Below are 14,542 nucleotides of genomic sequence, written 5' to 3'. Positions count from 1 at the left end.
GACTGCACAGGGGTCAGCACCCCTAACCCGTGCATTGTTCAAGGGTCAACTGTATTTTATGTTCTATAGTTGAGGAAATTGAGGCACAGCGAGATTAACTCACTTGTCCAGGGCCACACAGCTAGTGAATGGTAAAGCAAGGATTGAAACCCAGGTTGTTAACCATGGTGCTGACCTGCCTCTTTTGATAAGTGTGCTAGAGAACATTTGGTTTATTTCCGAAAGCGCAGATGCATTTTGTAATCTTTTTCTTTTGTTAACAATTACCATTTAATTTTCCTCTCTAGCAAGGAGGTCCTTTGGAATCCTTCAAAAATTGAAGCATGTTTACTTCATGATTTTTTTTTGCCAATACAAACCAGAAAATTTTCTCTCTAACCTGCCAGCATCTGAAGATAAAGAGAGGAGAACCTGGTGGTTTTTATCTTTCTCAAAAAGATAACGGAAAATATGACTCAGGGGGCTCTTGAGAGACACTGTTCCCATTGCTGATGTTCAGTGTTTTATATCTTCTGTCTGGATTTGACTTTGGAGAAAAGCGTCCAAGGTAAAATGTGCTTACAGCTCTCTGCCAAGGTGAAAACCTCAATACCATAATAGGAGAGCTTGGGTGAAGAAGGAATGAGTTCAGGAATAACTTGACTCTATCTTGTGATAAATTCTGAAGTGATCTGTTATGAAAGTCCCTTTCAGACCTATGGGTCAAAATTGATTTTCCTTAGTGTGAACCACAGGGATTTCACAGATACAGTGTGATGGAGGACCAGAAACACACATGGACTCGTTCCTGGATAGCTGAGCTTCTTAGACTTGGCAAGCAGTCTTCTGCTTGACTAGCTGAAGACTCAGGCACGTGTGAGTCTCATTCCCTTCTCTGAAAATGAGGCAACTGGACCAAACAGTAGAGGTGTTAAAAAACAGGCCAATTTGGACCTCACTCCAGCTCTAGTAAATCAGGCTCTAGGAGTGGAGTCCAGGTATGTATATTTTCCTTGGGTGTCATTAAGAACCAGTAGATGGCTACTTTCTAACCAGTGTGTGCGCTAATGGCAGGCTCCGCTTTTGTTGAATGCTTACTGCGTGGTGGACAGAACAACAGCCATTGTGCTGATGACAGGAATTCTGCAGGAACAAGGTCCTCAGCATCCTTGCCTTCAAGGAGCTTGAAGTCTAGATTAGATGAAAAATACTAACAGGTACAAGAGTAAGAGAATTAGGCTGGGCATGGTGGGCTACACCTGTAATCCCAGCTACTCGGGAGGTGGAGGCGGGAGGATTGCTTGACCCCAAGAGTTCAAGACCAGCCTGGACAACATAATGAGACTCCCACCACTCCAATCTCTTAAAAAAAAAAAAAAAAAAAAAAAAAAAAAAAAAGGTGTAAGAGAATTTCAGATGAGCTACAAGCTGTGAAGAAGATAGAACAGGGTCATGACATGGAGTCAGGGAGGTAAGGACCAGAGAGGGCATCTCTGAATGGAGACATGTGGGGGAGATAGAATCTCAGAGATGTGAAGGAGTCAACCAGGAGGAGAGCATGCTTAGGACAAAGCTCGGGAGGGTGGAGTGTGCAAGACATGCTCGAGTAAGAGGCAGTAAGCAAAGGCCAGAGTGGCTGGAACATAAAAAAGAAGAAGCAGGGAGGCAGGAGAGAGGAGCAGAGGTCAGATCTCAGTCCTTGACCATGGCTGTGCATTGGGACTTTATTCTGAGCATGATTGGGAGCCATTGGAGGATGGAGATTGTTTTCGGAAATGAATTGGTTCTTGATTTTCATTTGAATAAGACCATTTGGGCTGCTCTGTACGATACCTGACAAGGTGCTTATAAAATTATTACTTGATATTTGACTAATTAGGCTTTCTTTTCTTAACTTGGGATATAACATATACCATGAAGTTTACTCTTTTAAAATGTACAGCTCGGCGAGGCGCAGTTGTTCATGTCTGTAATCCCAACACTTTGGAAGCCCAGGAGTTTGATTCTTCACTGAGCTATGATTGAACCACTGTGCTCCAGTCTGGGCTTAGAGCGAGACCCCGTTTCTACCAAAGTTTTTAAAAATTAAAAAATATTCCCCGGGTGTGGTGATATGTGTCTGTAGTCCCAGCAACTTGGGAGGCTAAGGTGGGAGGATCGCTTGAGCCCAGGAGTTTGAGGCTATGGTGAGCTATGGCTGTGCCACTACACACCAGTCTGGGCAATAGAGCAAGACCCTGTCTCTAAAATAAATAAGTAAATAAATACATACATACATAAATATATAAAGAAAGGTACACAACTCAGAGGTGTTTATTACATTCACAAAGCTGTGCAACTATCACTATTATCTGCTTTCATAATTTAATAATAAATTGCTTTAATTTACAAAAAATGTGATGGTATAGGAAATCATAGTACTGATCCTGGAGTAAGTAAAAGAAAGCTTGACTGGGATTATGGAGAAAACACTCAGACTCTCCCATTCTACACATCTAATGGAAATTTTGTGTGATGATGGATATGTTCTGTATTGCACTGTCCATATTGGGAGCCACCAGCCTCACGTGGCTATTGAGCACTTGAAATGCAACTGGTACTATTGAGGGACTGGATCTTTTATTACACTAAATTTAAATAGCCACATATGGATACCATATTGAATAGCACAGCTTTATGGCAACTTAAAAATTCATAGTCTTATCTGAGGTCATTTTCCCCAACTATCCTACCTCCCCAGTGTCTAAAATCATTGAAATGTTGAAGCATATTTATGGTATTTATACCTAATCCTCAGTACAAAGAAAAAGCTGGAGAGTTCCCACAAGGAATCTAGATGACAAGAGGCATAAAGGGTGAATGGCGGCCAGGCGCAATGGCTCACGCTTGTAATCCCAGCACTTTGGGAGGCCAAGGCGGGCGGATCACAAGGTCAGGAGATCGAGACCATCCTGGCGAACACGGTGAAACCCCATCTCTACTAAAAATACAAAAAAATTAGCCAGGCATGGTGGCAGGCACCTGTAGTCCCAACTGCTTGGGAGGCTGAGACAGGAGAATGGCGTGAGCCCAGGAGGTGGAGGTTGCAGTGAGCCAAGATCACGCCACTGCACTCCAGCCTGGGTGACAGAGCGAAACTCTGTCTCAAAAAAAATAAAAAATAAAAAATAATAAAAATAAAAATAAAGGATGGATGGCAGATTCTGAGCATCTTCTGGGGCAGAATAGGATCTGAGTGGGAGTTAATCCGGTTGTCAACACGTGGGTGACATCCATATGCTCATGGAAGGCAAAGGCAAGTGATAACCTCAGCCCCAGCTTCACAACTCACAACAAATAAAAATAATTCCCAAAGCAGAATATTTTAAGAGGGCAATAAAGTAAGGTTATCTCTCCTTCTGCACTTGTGGATTACGTGTGACAATAGTAACAAAATCACCCTTTCTAGGATTATGTCCCTGAACTATTTGTTAAGAAGCATCAAAGTGCCATGAAAGACTCTCAACTCTCATGGTTAAACTCATTAAGCCCTGCCCTCCCCAAGTTCCGTTTAAGCTGTTTCTGTTATTTTAAAAAAAGAAAACAAAATCTCCAGAGCCTTGCATTTTTGTCTGGAGGATTTGCTTTTCCATCCTTCATAAGGAGAAAAGTAGCCCAGGAGGAGCCTTAAACTTTATTAACGTTGTAAAATAGTCAGTAGATTTTTATTGTTCATTTCCTGTTTTATTATTTTTTTAACTACCATGTTTTACAAATATGAGGCATACATGAAGGTAAACAAGTTTAAGATGTTTCTTGTCTTAAAACTTCCTATATTGTTTTGGAGCCAAAATAAATTCTTGGTATGTATTGTGTATGATGTTATGAAAAGATGAGATGGCCTTTAATGCGTAAGGCCTATGCATTAATATTGGCCTATAAAATATGGCATATTCCAGAGAAGACCAGAAATACTCCCTTATTACCTGACAGATGTAGAAGGAAAAAATCAATCAGGCAACCTCTAAAGTGCAAGCTTTTAAGGTAAACATACAAATGTAGATTGAGATTCCATAGGTCAAAATATTTAAAAGTTATTTGTTAAACTAACAAACCATTAAATATAATGTTTTGGCCTCCTATCTTCCCGTCTGTGTCTTCATGTGGCCTGAAAAGTTAGATTCAAATTTAGAATTCTTGGCCTAGAGATTTTAAAAATTAAAAATAAATAAATAAATAGCAAAGTAAGGGAGGCAGCCTGTCTACTGTCTAGGACTACAGAAGGACTCTGTCTGGGTCTGTGTTCCCGCATGAACAGCCATCCTCGGCCAGGCCTCCAGTCTAGGGTAGTGCACATCTGTGCCGTCCTCCACCCTAGGGAGGGTAGACCTGGGGCGGAGACCTATGCGGGCCTGGGATGCACGTTCAGGCATTTGGGTAGGAAATGCTGGAATTGCCAATGAATGGTCTAGAGAATTGAAAGTCTTTTCTTGCTTCATGGCAAAAGACATGGCTGGAGGAGGGTCAGAGCAGGGGGCCTAAATCAGAAAGTCCAGGAGCCAGCGACCATTGAGTGCCTCTTTGTGTCTTTTGTTTTGTTTTTGTTTGCAGCGGGGTCTTGCTGTGTGACTCAGCCTGGAGTGCAGTGGAGAGATCACGGCTCACTACAGCCTCGACCTCCCACTTAAGTGATCCTCCCACCTTAGCCTCCCAATTAGCTGGAACTACAGGCAAGTGACACCATGCCCAACTTTTTTTTTTTTTTTTGTAGAGATAGGGAGTCACTGTGTTGACCAGGCTGGTCTCAAACTTCTGGGCTCAAGCGATCCTGCTGCCGCATCCTCCCAAAGTGCTGGGATTACAGGTGTGAGCCACCGTGCCTGGCCCAGTGCCTCTGTTGAAAGAAACTCTGCTCCCTAACATTCCCCTGATAAAATTTCACCAATCCAGGACAGCAGAGCAGTCACTTATTAGAGGGCTAAAATATCCTATACTGTTTTAGAGAAAAATAAGTTATTGATATGTATTATGTATGAAGTTATGAAAAGATGAGATGGCCTTTAATGCATCCTTAAGATCTGGCTCTACGGTTGGTCTCTTTTACAGTCAGAAATTTTCAGTTTGCTATTTCTAAGGCTTCTGAGTGCTTTTAAAATTTTTCAAGCTTTATTGAAATACAGTTCACATACCATACAATTTACCTATGTTTTTAGTATATTCGCAATTTAGTATATTGTGACCATCACCACAATCAATTTTAGAACATTTTCATCACCCCAAAAAGAAACCCATTTTCATTAGCAAGCATTCCTGTTTCCCTCACCTCACCCCCAGCCCAGAGCAAGCACTAATCGACTTTGTCTCTCTAGTTTGCCTCTTCCTCACTGAGGGCTTTCGTACTTTTGAAGTGGTTTCCCTATACATGTGTACACATTAAGTAGGCCCAGATAGAACAGCAAAATCTCAATACATCCAGGTATTTTGTTTTCTCTATAGATGTAGGTTAGTGCTTCTCAAACTTTAATGTGCAAGAGAATCACTCTGGGAATCTGGTTAAAATTCCCACTGATTCTGCCGGTCTGGGGTAGGGCCTGAAATTCTGAATTCCTCTCAAGGAGTCCCCATGCTGCTTGTCTAGAAGACACACTTTTTCTTTCTTTCTTTTTTTTTTTTTTTTTTTTTCTGAGACAGGGTCTCACTCTGACTCCCAGGCTGGAGTGCAGTGGCATAATCTTGGCTCACTGTAGCCTCCGCATCCCAGGCTCAAGTGATTCTCCCACCCCAACCTCCCAAGCAGCTAAGACTACAGGCACATGCCACCACACCCAACTAATTTTTGTATTTTTTGTAGGGACAACAGGGTTTTACCATGTTGGCCAGGCTGGTCTCAAACTCCTGAGCTCAAATGATCTGCCTGCCTCGGCCTCCCAAAGTGCTGAGGTTATAAGCATGAGCCACCACACCTAGCATGGAAGCCACATTTTAAAGAACAAGGACACATGGTGCTGAAGTCATTGTTTTAACCAAAGCAGCCTCCATTTCAGACAATGAACTGGTTTAGTATGGCAGGGTCCCATGATAGCATAGAAAGCATGGGGAGAGTGGTGTGCCTGCATTCATGTGTGTGTGCATGTATGGGCGTGTGTGTGCGTGTCTGAGAGAGACAGAGAGAGAGAGACAGAGACGGGCAGTGGGCAGAGGCTCTGTGAACATGGATATCTGTCTACCATTCTGAAATGAGGGCTGTGAGGACTTTGTACATTTATTTTCTCCCTTCTGGCCTTCAACTCCATGCTCTTCCTGATTCACTATCCTCCTTATAAAGCTGAGATACTGCAAGTTGTTCAACTTTGGTTCCCATCTTTATCAATGATGCAAAACCATGTTCCTCTGACCATTGCTGATGCGTCAGGGTCATTGGTTCTGGTCACACAGCACTTTCTGGAAACTGTGTTCTTGTGAAAAGAAATGAGAACCACATTTCCCACACTTTGGTATTTTTAACAAGCTCTGTCTCCTTGGGCATAGGAACCACAGTCCCTGTTTACAGAGCAGGAATCTGAAGCGTGCGACCCTCGGTGATGGGGCTCAGTCAAAACCCAGGGCCTCCAAGTTTGCTCGGGGTGGGCATTGCACAACCTGTGTCATTCAGTTGACATCCACAGAAGGACTCACTTTCTCTGGGTTCTGTCACATTGCTTTTGTTCCTGTGGTTTCTTGCTAAATAACTGTATCGTCAGATCCCACATGGCAGCGCTAAGGCCAAACACAGAAACCAAGCTTTATTCATCTTCCAGGATGACCCATGAGACTCCCTGAGTGCCAGCTGTTATTTTAGATGTGAGGTGGGAGCACAGGGAGGCTCCAGTGGGGCTGCTGGCCTGTGGATGGCAGAGGCTGCGTTGTGTATAAAACCCCTGAGAACACGACATAAGCGGTTGAGCTTCATGGCAACATGTCTGTGACTGCCTTTTTTTTTGAGATGGAGTCTCACTCTGTTGCCCAGGCTGGAGTGCAGTGGCGTGATCTCGGCTCACTGCAACCTCTGCCTCCCAAATTCAAGCGATTCTTCTGTCTCAGCCTCCCAAGTAGCTGGGATTACAGGTGCCCACCACCACACCCAGCTAATTTTTTTTGTTTTTTTTTAGTGGAGACGGGGTTTCACCATGTTGACCAGGCTGATCTTGAACTCCTGACCTCAGGTTATCCACTTGCCTTGGCCTCCCAAAGTACTGGGATTACAGGCGTGAGCCACTGCACCTGGCCAACTTTTTCTTAAGACACATTTGAATCTGAAAACAATGCTAAATTACTTAGAAAAGACAAGAATACGAATCCAGTGGTGATGTTTATAGCAGCACATTTCTGATCATGGCATCTCTTGGCTCCAGCACTTTCAAAGGCTCCCTATTACCCAAGTGGTAAGCCCAGCCTCCTTATTACGACCTCCAGGGCTCTCCTCCCTGGCTTTGGCTTCCACTTCTAGCTCTGCTGCCTACAACTGCCTTTATAAATCCCTCAAACCCCAGCTACTCTGTCGTGGACCATGTACTGTTTCAGGAACACAGTGCCTCGCAGCTTCCATGCCTCTCCTCTTGCTGTTCCTTTCTGCTGGAATGTCCCTCTTTCCCTTCTCTGTTAAAATCTGAGTCTTCCTTCCAGGGTGAATTCCTTTCCTCTCCCTTCATGATGCCTTTCAAAAAAATCTCTTTAAGTTAGTTAATTAATTTAGAGATGGGATCTCACTCTGTTGCCCAGGCTGGAGTGCAGTGGCATCGTAACAGCTTACTGCCGCATCGAACCCCCTGGCTCAAGCACTTCTCCCGCCTTCCAAAGTGCTGGGATTATAGGCATGAGCCACCACATTTGGCTGTTTATGGAATCTTTTTACCATCTTTCTCTCCTCTGTGTTCTACTCCAACTGGACTTTCTTTTGACATTGTCTTGTGATTTACATTGTTAATAGAAATAATGCAAATACAATGGCCATTTATTGAACACATGCTGTGTGCCTGATGGGGTAGCATGTGATTTACATAAGCAACTCCATTTCCTCTTCCAAATGCCTTAGTAAAGAAGCTGGTGTTGTACCCACTGCAAGGTGAAGTTGTAAGTTCAGACTTCCCCAGAGTTACCTAGCAGGTCCAGCGTTGGTCCCAAGGCTGGTGATGACACCCAGACCCTCTTAGGCAGCAGTACCCAGCCTTTTTGGCATCAGAGACCAGTTTCATGGAAGACAGTTTTTCCATGGACTGGGCAGGTGGGAGGATGGTTTTAGGATGATTCAAGCACGTTGCCTTTATTGTGCACTTTATTTCTATTATTATTACATTGTAATATATTAATATAATGAAATAATTATATAACTCACCATAATGTAGAATCAGTGGGAGCCCTGAGCTTGTTTTCCTGCAGCTAGACAGTCCCATCTAAAGGTGATGGGAGACAGTGACAGATCATCAGGCATTAGATTCTCATAAGAAGTGCACAACCTAGATCCCTCGCATGTGGAGTTCACAATAGGTTCGTGCTCCTATAAGAATCTAATGGGGCCACTGATCTGACAGGAGGTGGAGCACAAGTGGTAATGCTCACTCATCCTCTGCTCATCTCCTGCTGGTTCCTAATGGGACCAGTCCATGGCCCAGGGGTTGCGGACCTTCTCTCAGGTTCTGTTCATATTCATTTATCTCAACCAGAGCTGGCTGGAGCCAACAAAGGAAGTCTCCATCTTGTGTACAAACCCGTGTGACTTCCAAATTGTAGAGGACTTGGCTTTACCTGTGTGAGATGTGTTAGGGGATGGTCCCTCTGCCTCAGCACAGTGACCGTCATGAGTCATGCCTGTCCCCAGGTCATTCTTTATTTCTTCAGCAGTGTATCTCTGAGCTGTGGCCCTTGAGAGGCCTTAAAGGGTATGCTTGAAGCTTTTGCAAAACGTAGCAGGGAGATCTTGGGTCCTCAGGAAAACAACATAAGCAAACATCGTAAGCCCAAGAAATTCAAGCAGGTGGTGGCAGGGAACATGGTCAACACAGATGTCTATTTGGTCAGGTTAAGGAATGCACAGGGTAGAGAGAGGTCCGTGGGGATGGGGTGTCCATGTACCCCAGCAGAAGTGAGTAGGGAGCTAGAAAGGCTCTTGGGTGACAAGACTCATGTTAGAGCAGAAATGAGCAGGGAGTAAGCAGGGAGTTAGAAGACTCTTGGGTGACAAGACTCATGCTCGTGTCAACACTGGTCGTCCGATGGGTTTGTTTGCTGTCGGGGTCAGCTGTTGGATCTGCTGTGAGAATGGGTGGATGAGGAAGTGAAACGCAGCAAAACTGGATCTAGACAGGTAAAAAGTTAAGCTCAGTCAAAAGAATGGTCTGAAATAATATTTAGGGACCTAGAGAAATGCTCACAATGTAATAATACTTTAAAATTTAAGATTTTCAATCTTAATCACAATCACAATTTCATTAAGATACATACCACCACCTGCACTCACGATTATGCATAGTAAAGAGAACACAGGGAGTGTTTCAGAGGATTGTCTGAGGGGTGGGACAATGGCAGTTTTGATTTTATTTTTATATAGTTTTTGAACTTCCATGATGTTCTCAAGTAAAACATGTTAATCAGAAAAAAAAACATGATAGTCAGATAATCAGAAAAAGAAACAAAAAAATTCTCAAAGCACAAAGCAAGCAGGGTTGGAGGCAGTCTGGGTGGGAAGGACCATTGTTCCCACCCAGCAGGGTTTTCTTCTTAATGTTCTTTCATGTGTGTGCGCCCAACTTCAAAGCTTTTCCTGAGTTTATTATTGTGACGAATGGCTCTAAACTTCCTCAGCGACAGCCTCCCATTGGGGAACTACAGTTTGAAAATGTGACGGAAATTGGTGAAACTTCTCAAGAATTCCTGGTGTAGACAAGACTTTAGGAGGTGCGTGGAGACAGCGAGACTGTCTCGGCAAAATGTCCTCCCCCTTCCATTATGTCCCCACTTAGTCTGTTCCATCCCTGCCTAATCGTGGATATCCACTACCACATGTCTGCAGTCACCCCAGGGACTGGGATGCATCAAGAAAGGAAAATCCTTCCCAAGCACTGTCTTTACCATCTTGGATTCCTTTAGAGCTCTGAAAAGCAAAGGGCTGGATTCAAGAAATGGGGAAGAGGCTGAGCATAGCAGCCTGTAATCCCAGCATTTTGGGAGGCAGGAGGATTGCTTGAGGCCAGGAGTTCAAGAACATAGTAAGGCCCTGTCTCTACAAAATATAAAAAAAAAAGATAGTCAGTCATGGTGCCACAGAAGAGTCTCTTGAGAATTGAGCCCAGTCTGGGCTACAGAGTGAGACCCTGTCTCTATTTTAAGAAAAACAAAAGAAAGAAATGGAGGGGTAGCATGAAGATACCGTTTGGCTTCAGCCTCCTTCTCCATGTACACATGCACCTACTAATATGACTGTCTTGAAGGAAAATTCCAAGCTAAACATTTTGTGCCCATTTAGCCCAAATAAATAACGAGGGAAGTGGGAAGGCCCTTGGATAAAACCACCTTGACTTTGGTGATAAATTTGTCAGACTTCAGTTTTGTTTTTTTGTGATTTACCTATTTGCTTTTAAAATCTTGATACATAAAAGATTATCAAAGAAAAAACTTTGTATGTGCCTGAATAACTTTCTTACATCTTGGCCGTGTGTTTTAATGCTTCAGAAAATGTGTTTTGAAGGGAGGTAGGGATGGGTGAGGACACGCTGCCAGGTTAGAATAGACTGAATCAACCCTCCCAAGTTCTGAATCCTGTACGTGTGTGTTGGGGTGAAGGGAAATGCCTGGATGAAAATAAGTAAACTGAAGTTTATAACACTCTTTCTCGAACATCATACAGCTCTTCCAAATATCATTTTGATAAGTTAATATAAATGAGTCAGAAACATCTGCCTGCCAAATACCCCCCGCACATACAAGGACTTAACAATTAAATGGAAAAATGTTCGGTTCAATGTGTTTCAGGTTTTAGCGGATCCAAGATGTTTTGAAAAACAGTTAAGTTCTTAAGACATTTTGATTATTTAAAGGGCAGCTGGCTCTCCCACCCTCTTTAAAAACGGCAGTGGTTATTTCTCTTCTTTGTATCGATGCCAATTTCTCTTATTGTCTGTGGAAGAAATTCTCTAGCAGAAGCTCACATCTCTGGTCTCTGAAACGATGACTGCAAATTGCTGTCCTATCCACATAAAGGCTCGCTTCTAACCCTCTACTTATCCTATGCCCGGATTTGGTTCCTAAGCAAATGCTGTGTCCTTCAAGTACAGAGGTTTTTTGTTTTTTGCTTTTTTGAGACAGGGTCTCACTCTGTTGCCCATGCTGGAGTACAGTGGTATGGTCATGGCTCACTGCAGCCTCCACCACCCAGGCTCAAACAATTCTCTCACCTCAACCTCCCAAATAGCTGGGACCACAGGTGTGTGCTACTGTACCTGGCTAATTTTTAAATTTTTTTGTAGAGACAGGTCTCACTATGTTTCCCAGACTGTTCTCAAACTCCTGGCCTCAAGCGATCCTCCTACCTCGGCCTCCCAAAGAGCTGGGATTACAGGTGTGAGCTACTGCACCCAGCCCAGGCACAGGGTTTTAAGTGATGATGAGGCAGTGTTTTTTCTAGTTACAAGACCCTTTTCTAGAGTCAAGAAGAGCATTGTTGCCACCATGGGTCACTGTCTCACAATTTCAAGAATTTCTTAATTTGTAGTCCTGGTTCACCTTGAGGAAAAGGAAGAAAAGATATTAGGTGTTCAGAGGATGAGCTGAAATATGATAGATTATCAAGAGGAAAACAGTTCAAATTGTGTAAAAGACTACAACTGAAATTTCACTGTAAAATCAAAGCCACATTGGCCTCAGTCCCCTCAGCCCACCCTCTTATCCTTGGGCACAGCAGAGGGATCCCGACAAACGCCCAGTATGCGGGTGACAGTGATGAGTGTGCAGTTCCCTATCAAGCTCTCTGACTCCAAGAAGTTGTCCTTACATTTTATTGACGTGCAGTCTCGCCATCCTGAAATTTTAATCACCTGAGTGCTGCTTAGACATCGGCTAGATCACCCAACTTGTAATTCTATCTGCATTTGAAGATGAAAGAAGAAACCCTTGTACATTTTTGTTCCTTCTCTTTTCTCCTTCAAGGGACACTGTCAGTCTTTCTTAGGCTTCCTGAGTAATCATCAATTAATTTTCTTTATAGTTTGGAAAGTCTCGATTCTCTTAAAAAAAAAATGAGAGTAATTAAAAGTGACAGGGCCAGGTTAGTAAATAGATTTGTGAATTCAGGGCACCACAGGTCTCCCTCATGGTAGAAATGATGCCATTTCACCCCAGTGGCTTTTAAGTTCAGAACTGGGAATTAATGATATTTTCTCAACAAGTTTAAGAAATCAAAAAACAAAAGAATTAAAGCAGAGCTTCATCCCACTGTTTCAGAGCCAATATTTGTTTTAGTCTCACCAGAGTAAATCCAGCTGTGCTCCCATTTAAAACCCTCCCGTGGCTTTCTGCTCCTTCCAGTCTCAGTCCCAAGTCTGGGCTGGGTTTCACGTCTGCTCTTGACATCATCTCCTCTCTGTCTCTTTCACACATGTCCCAGCAAGCAGAGCTGCCTCCTGCTCGAGGCCTTTCACTAAGGGTTCTCTCTCTGACCCACAGACCCCCAAAGAACCAACGCCTCTCCTTATCCAGGTCTCAGCTCAAATGGCTCCTCTGTGGCGAGCATCCCCAGACACACATAGATCACTTTGTAGCCCATTATCCTGCTTTAATTTTGTCATAGCACTTATTGCTAAATGAAGTAGTCTTGCTACCTGGGTGTGGTAGCTTATGCCTGAAATCCCAGCACCTTGGGAGGCCAAAGGAGGAGGATTGCTTGAAGCCAGGAGTTCAAGACCAGCCTGAACAACATAGTGAGACTGCATCTCTACTTAAAAATAGTAAGTTAAAAATAGTCTTGTTTATTGTCAACCTTACATCACTGAAGCATACACAGTGAATGAATGTTCTATGTAGACATGACCCCTGTTTGGAAAAACTTTGCTGTTTTCAACTTTTTAAATATTTTTTAGATGGAATCTCGCTCTGTCACCCAGGCTGGAGTGCAGTGGTGCAATCTCGGCTCACTGCAACCTCCACCTCCCAGGTTCAAGCGATTCTCTTGCCTCAGCTTCCCAAGTAGCCGGGACTACAGGTGCGTGCCACCATGCCTGGCTAATTTTTTGTATTTTTAGTAGAGACAGGGTTTCACCATATTAGCCAGGATGGTCTTGATCTCCTGACCTCATGATCTGCCTGCCACGGCCTCCCAAAGTGCTGGGATTACAGGTGTGAGCCACTGCGCCTGGCCTTCAATTCTTTTTTAAATGTTGGGCATTGCTTAGTGTGTACCTGGTGTGTTAACATGTTAGTTGGTGTCTTCTACTAACTTGGAGGGAGTGTTTATTTTTCAGCGATTCCATCTCTGTGGTATGTGATGGCATGCTGCCAAAGCCCAGTCTTTCAGAAAAGGACAGTGGAATCAAAACTTTAAGGGATAGGTTCTATTAAAAGAAGCACCAAATTTCTTAAGATTTGCCTTTCCTTGTCTCTAGGCTACAGATTTGAAATTCTGGCTGAAAGTACACTGAGTATAAGAATCAGCTAACAAAGGCTGGGCGCAGTGTATCACCCCTGTAATCCCAGCACTTTGGGAGGCTGAGGTGAGCGGATCACTTGAGGTCAGGAGTTTGAGACCAGCCTGGGCAATATGGTGAAACCCTCTCTCTATTAAAAATACAAAAACTTACCAGGCGTGGTGGTGCATGCTTGTAGTTCCGGCTACTGGGGAGGAGGCTAAGGCAGGAGAATCACTTGAACCTGGGAAGCAGAAGTTGCAGTGAGCTAAGTTTGCACCATTGCACCCCAGCCTGGGCATCACAGCGAGAATCCATCTCAAAAAAAAAAAAAAAAAATCAGCGAACAAGACAACATAGAGTTCTAGTCCTTAATCTCCCTTCGGGGACATCACTCCAATCTTGGAAGGAATTTTTTGGAGGAGGCCCTGGTCTTCATAAATGGCTATCAATCCACAGACCATAGACTGATTCCTGTCACCGTCCACAATCCCAAGCACCCAAGGATGTTCAGGCCTACCTTGAGAATGATCTCGGACAAGCATGTGACATGTGACAACCCTCAGAAGCTGATGAGAATGAGTGTGTAGGCCTATTTAGGTCAAATGTAGATTATTCCAGATGTAGCTAAAAATGACAATTTCCTAGCCAGGTTGGGTTTAAAAAAAAAGTTTAGAGTTTCCAGAAACCATTGATCTTAATGAGCTTCTCCCCTTTTAGTTTTTATTTTCAGAAAACATAATGACAGATGTTCCCTGCAAAGGCCTGAGAAACCTGTTTCTAAGCCAGGATTCTGACAATAGTGCAAAAGTCCTTCTTAGAAAAGCATGGTTTGGTCTTTTTGGTATTGTGATGCTCTGAGAAGTTAGGAAAGGCTTTCCAACTTCATTACTCCTTCTTAACCAATTTCTAATTTGTTGTTCCAGTATTTACGT

At 43.5% G+C, this 14,542-nt stretch overlaps 1 protein-coding gene across 2 annotated transcripts in view; it reads left to right on the top strand.

The window, feature by feature from the left end:
- SGPP2 (sphingosine-1-phosphate phosphatase 2) overlaps positions 1 to 14,542 on the top strand; it is a 140,159-nt gene that overhangs the window by 28,739 nt on the left and 96,878 nt on the right. The gene's annotated exons all lie outside the window — the stretch shown is intronic.

This window comes from Rhinopithecus roxellana, chromosome 14, assembly GCF_007565055.1.
Source record: "Rhinopithecus roxellana isolate Shanxi Qingling chromosome 14, ASM756505v1, whole genome shotgun sequence".
Lineage (NCBI taxonomy): Eukaryota > Metazoa > Chordata > Mammalia > Primates > Cercopithecidae > Rhinopithecus > Rhinopithecus roxellana.
The sequence above is the reverse complement of the archived record's forward strand: the minus strand, read 5'-3'. Positions and strand labels throughout refer to the sequence as shown.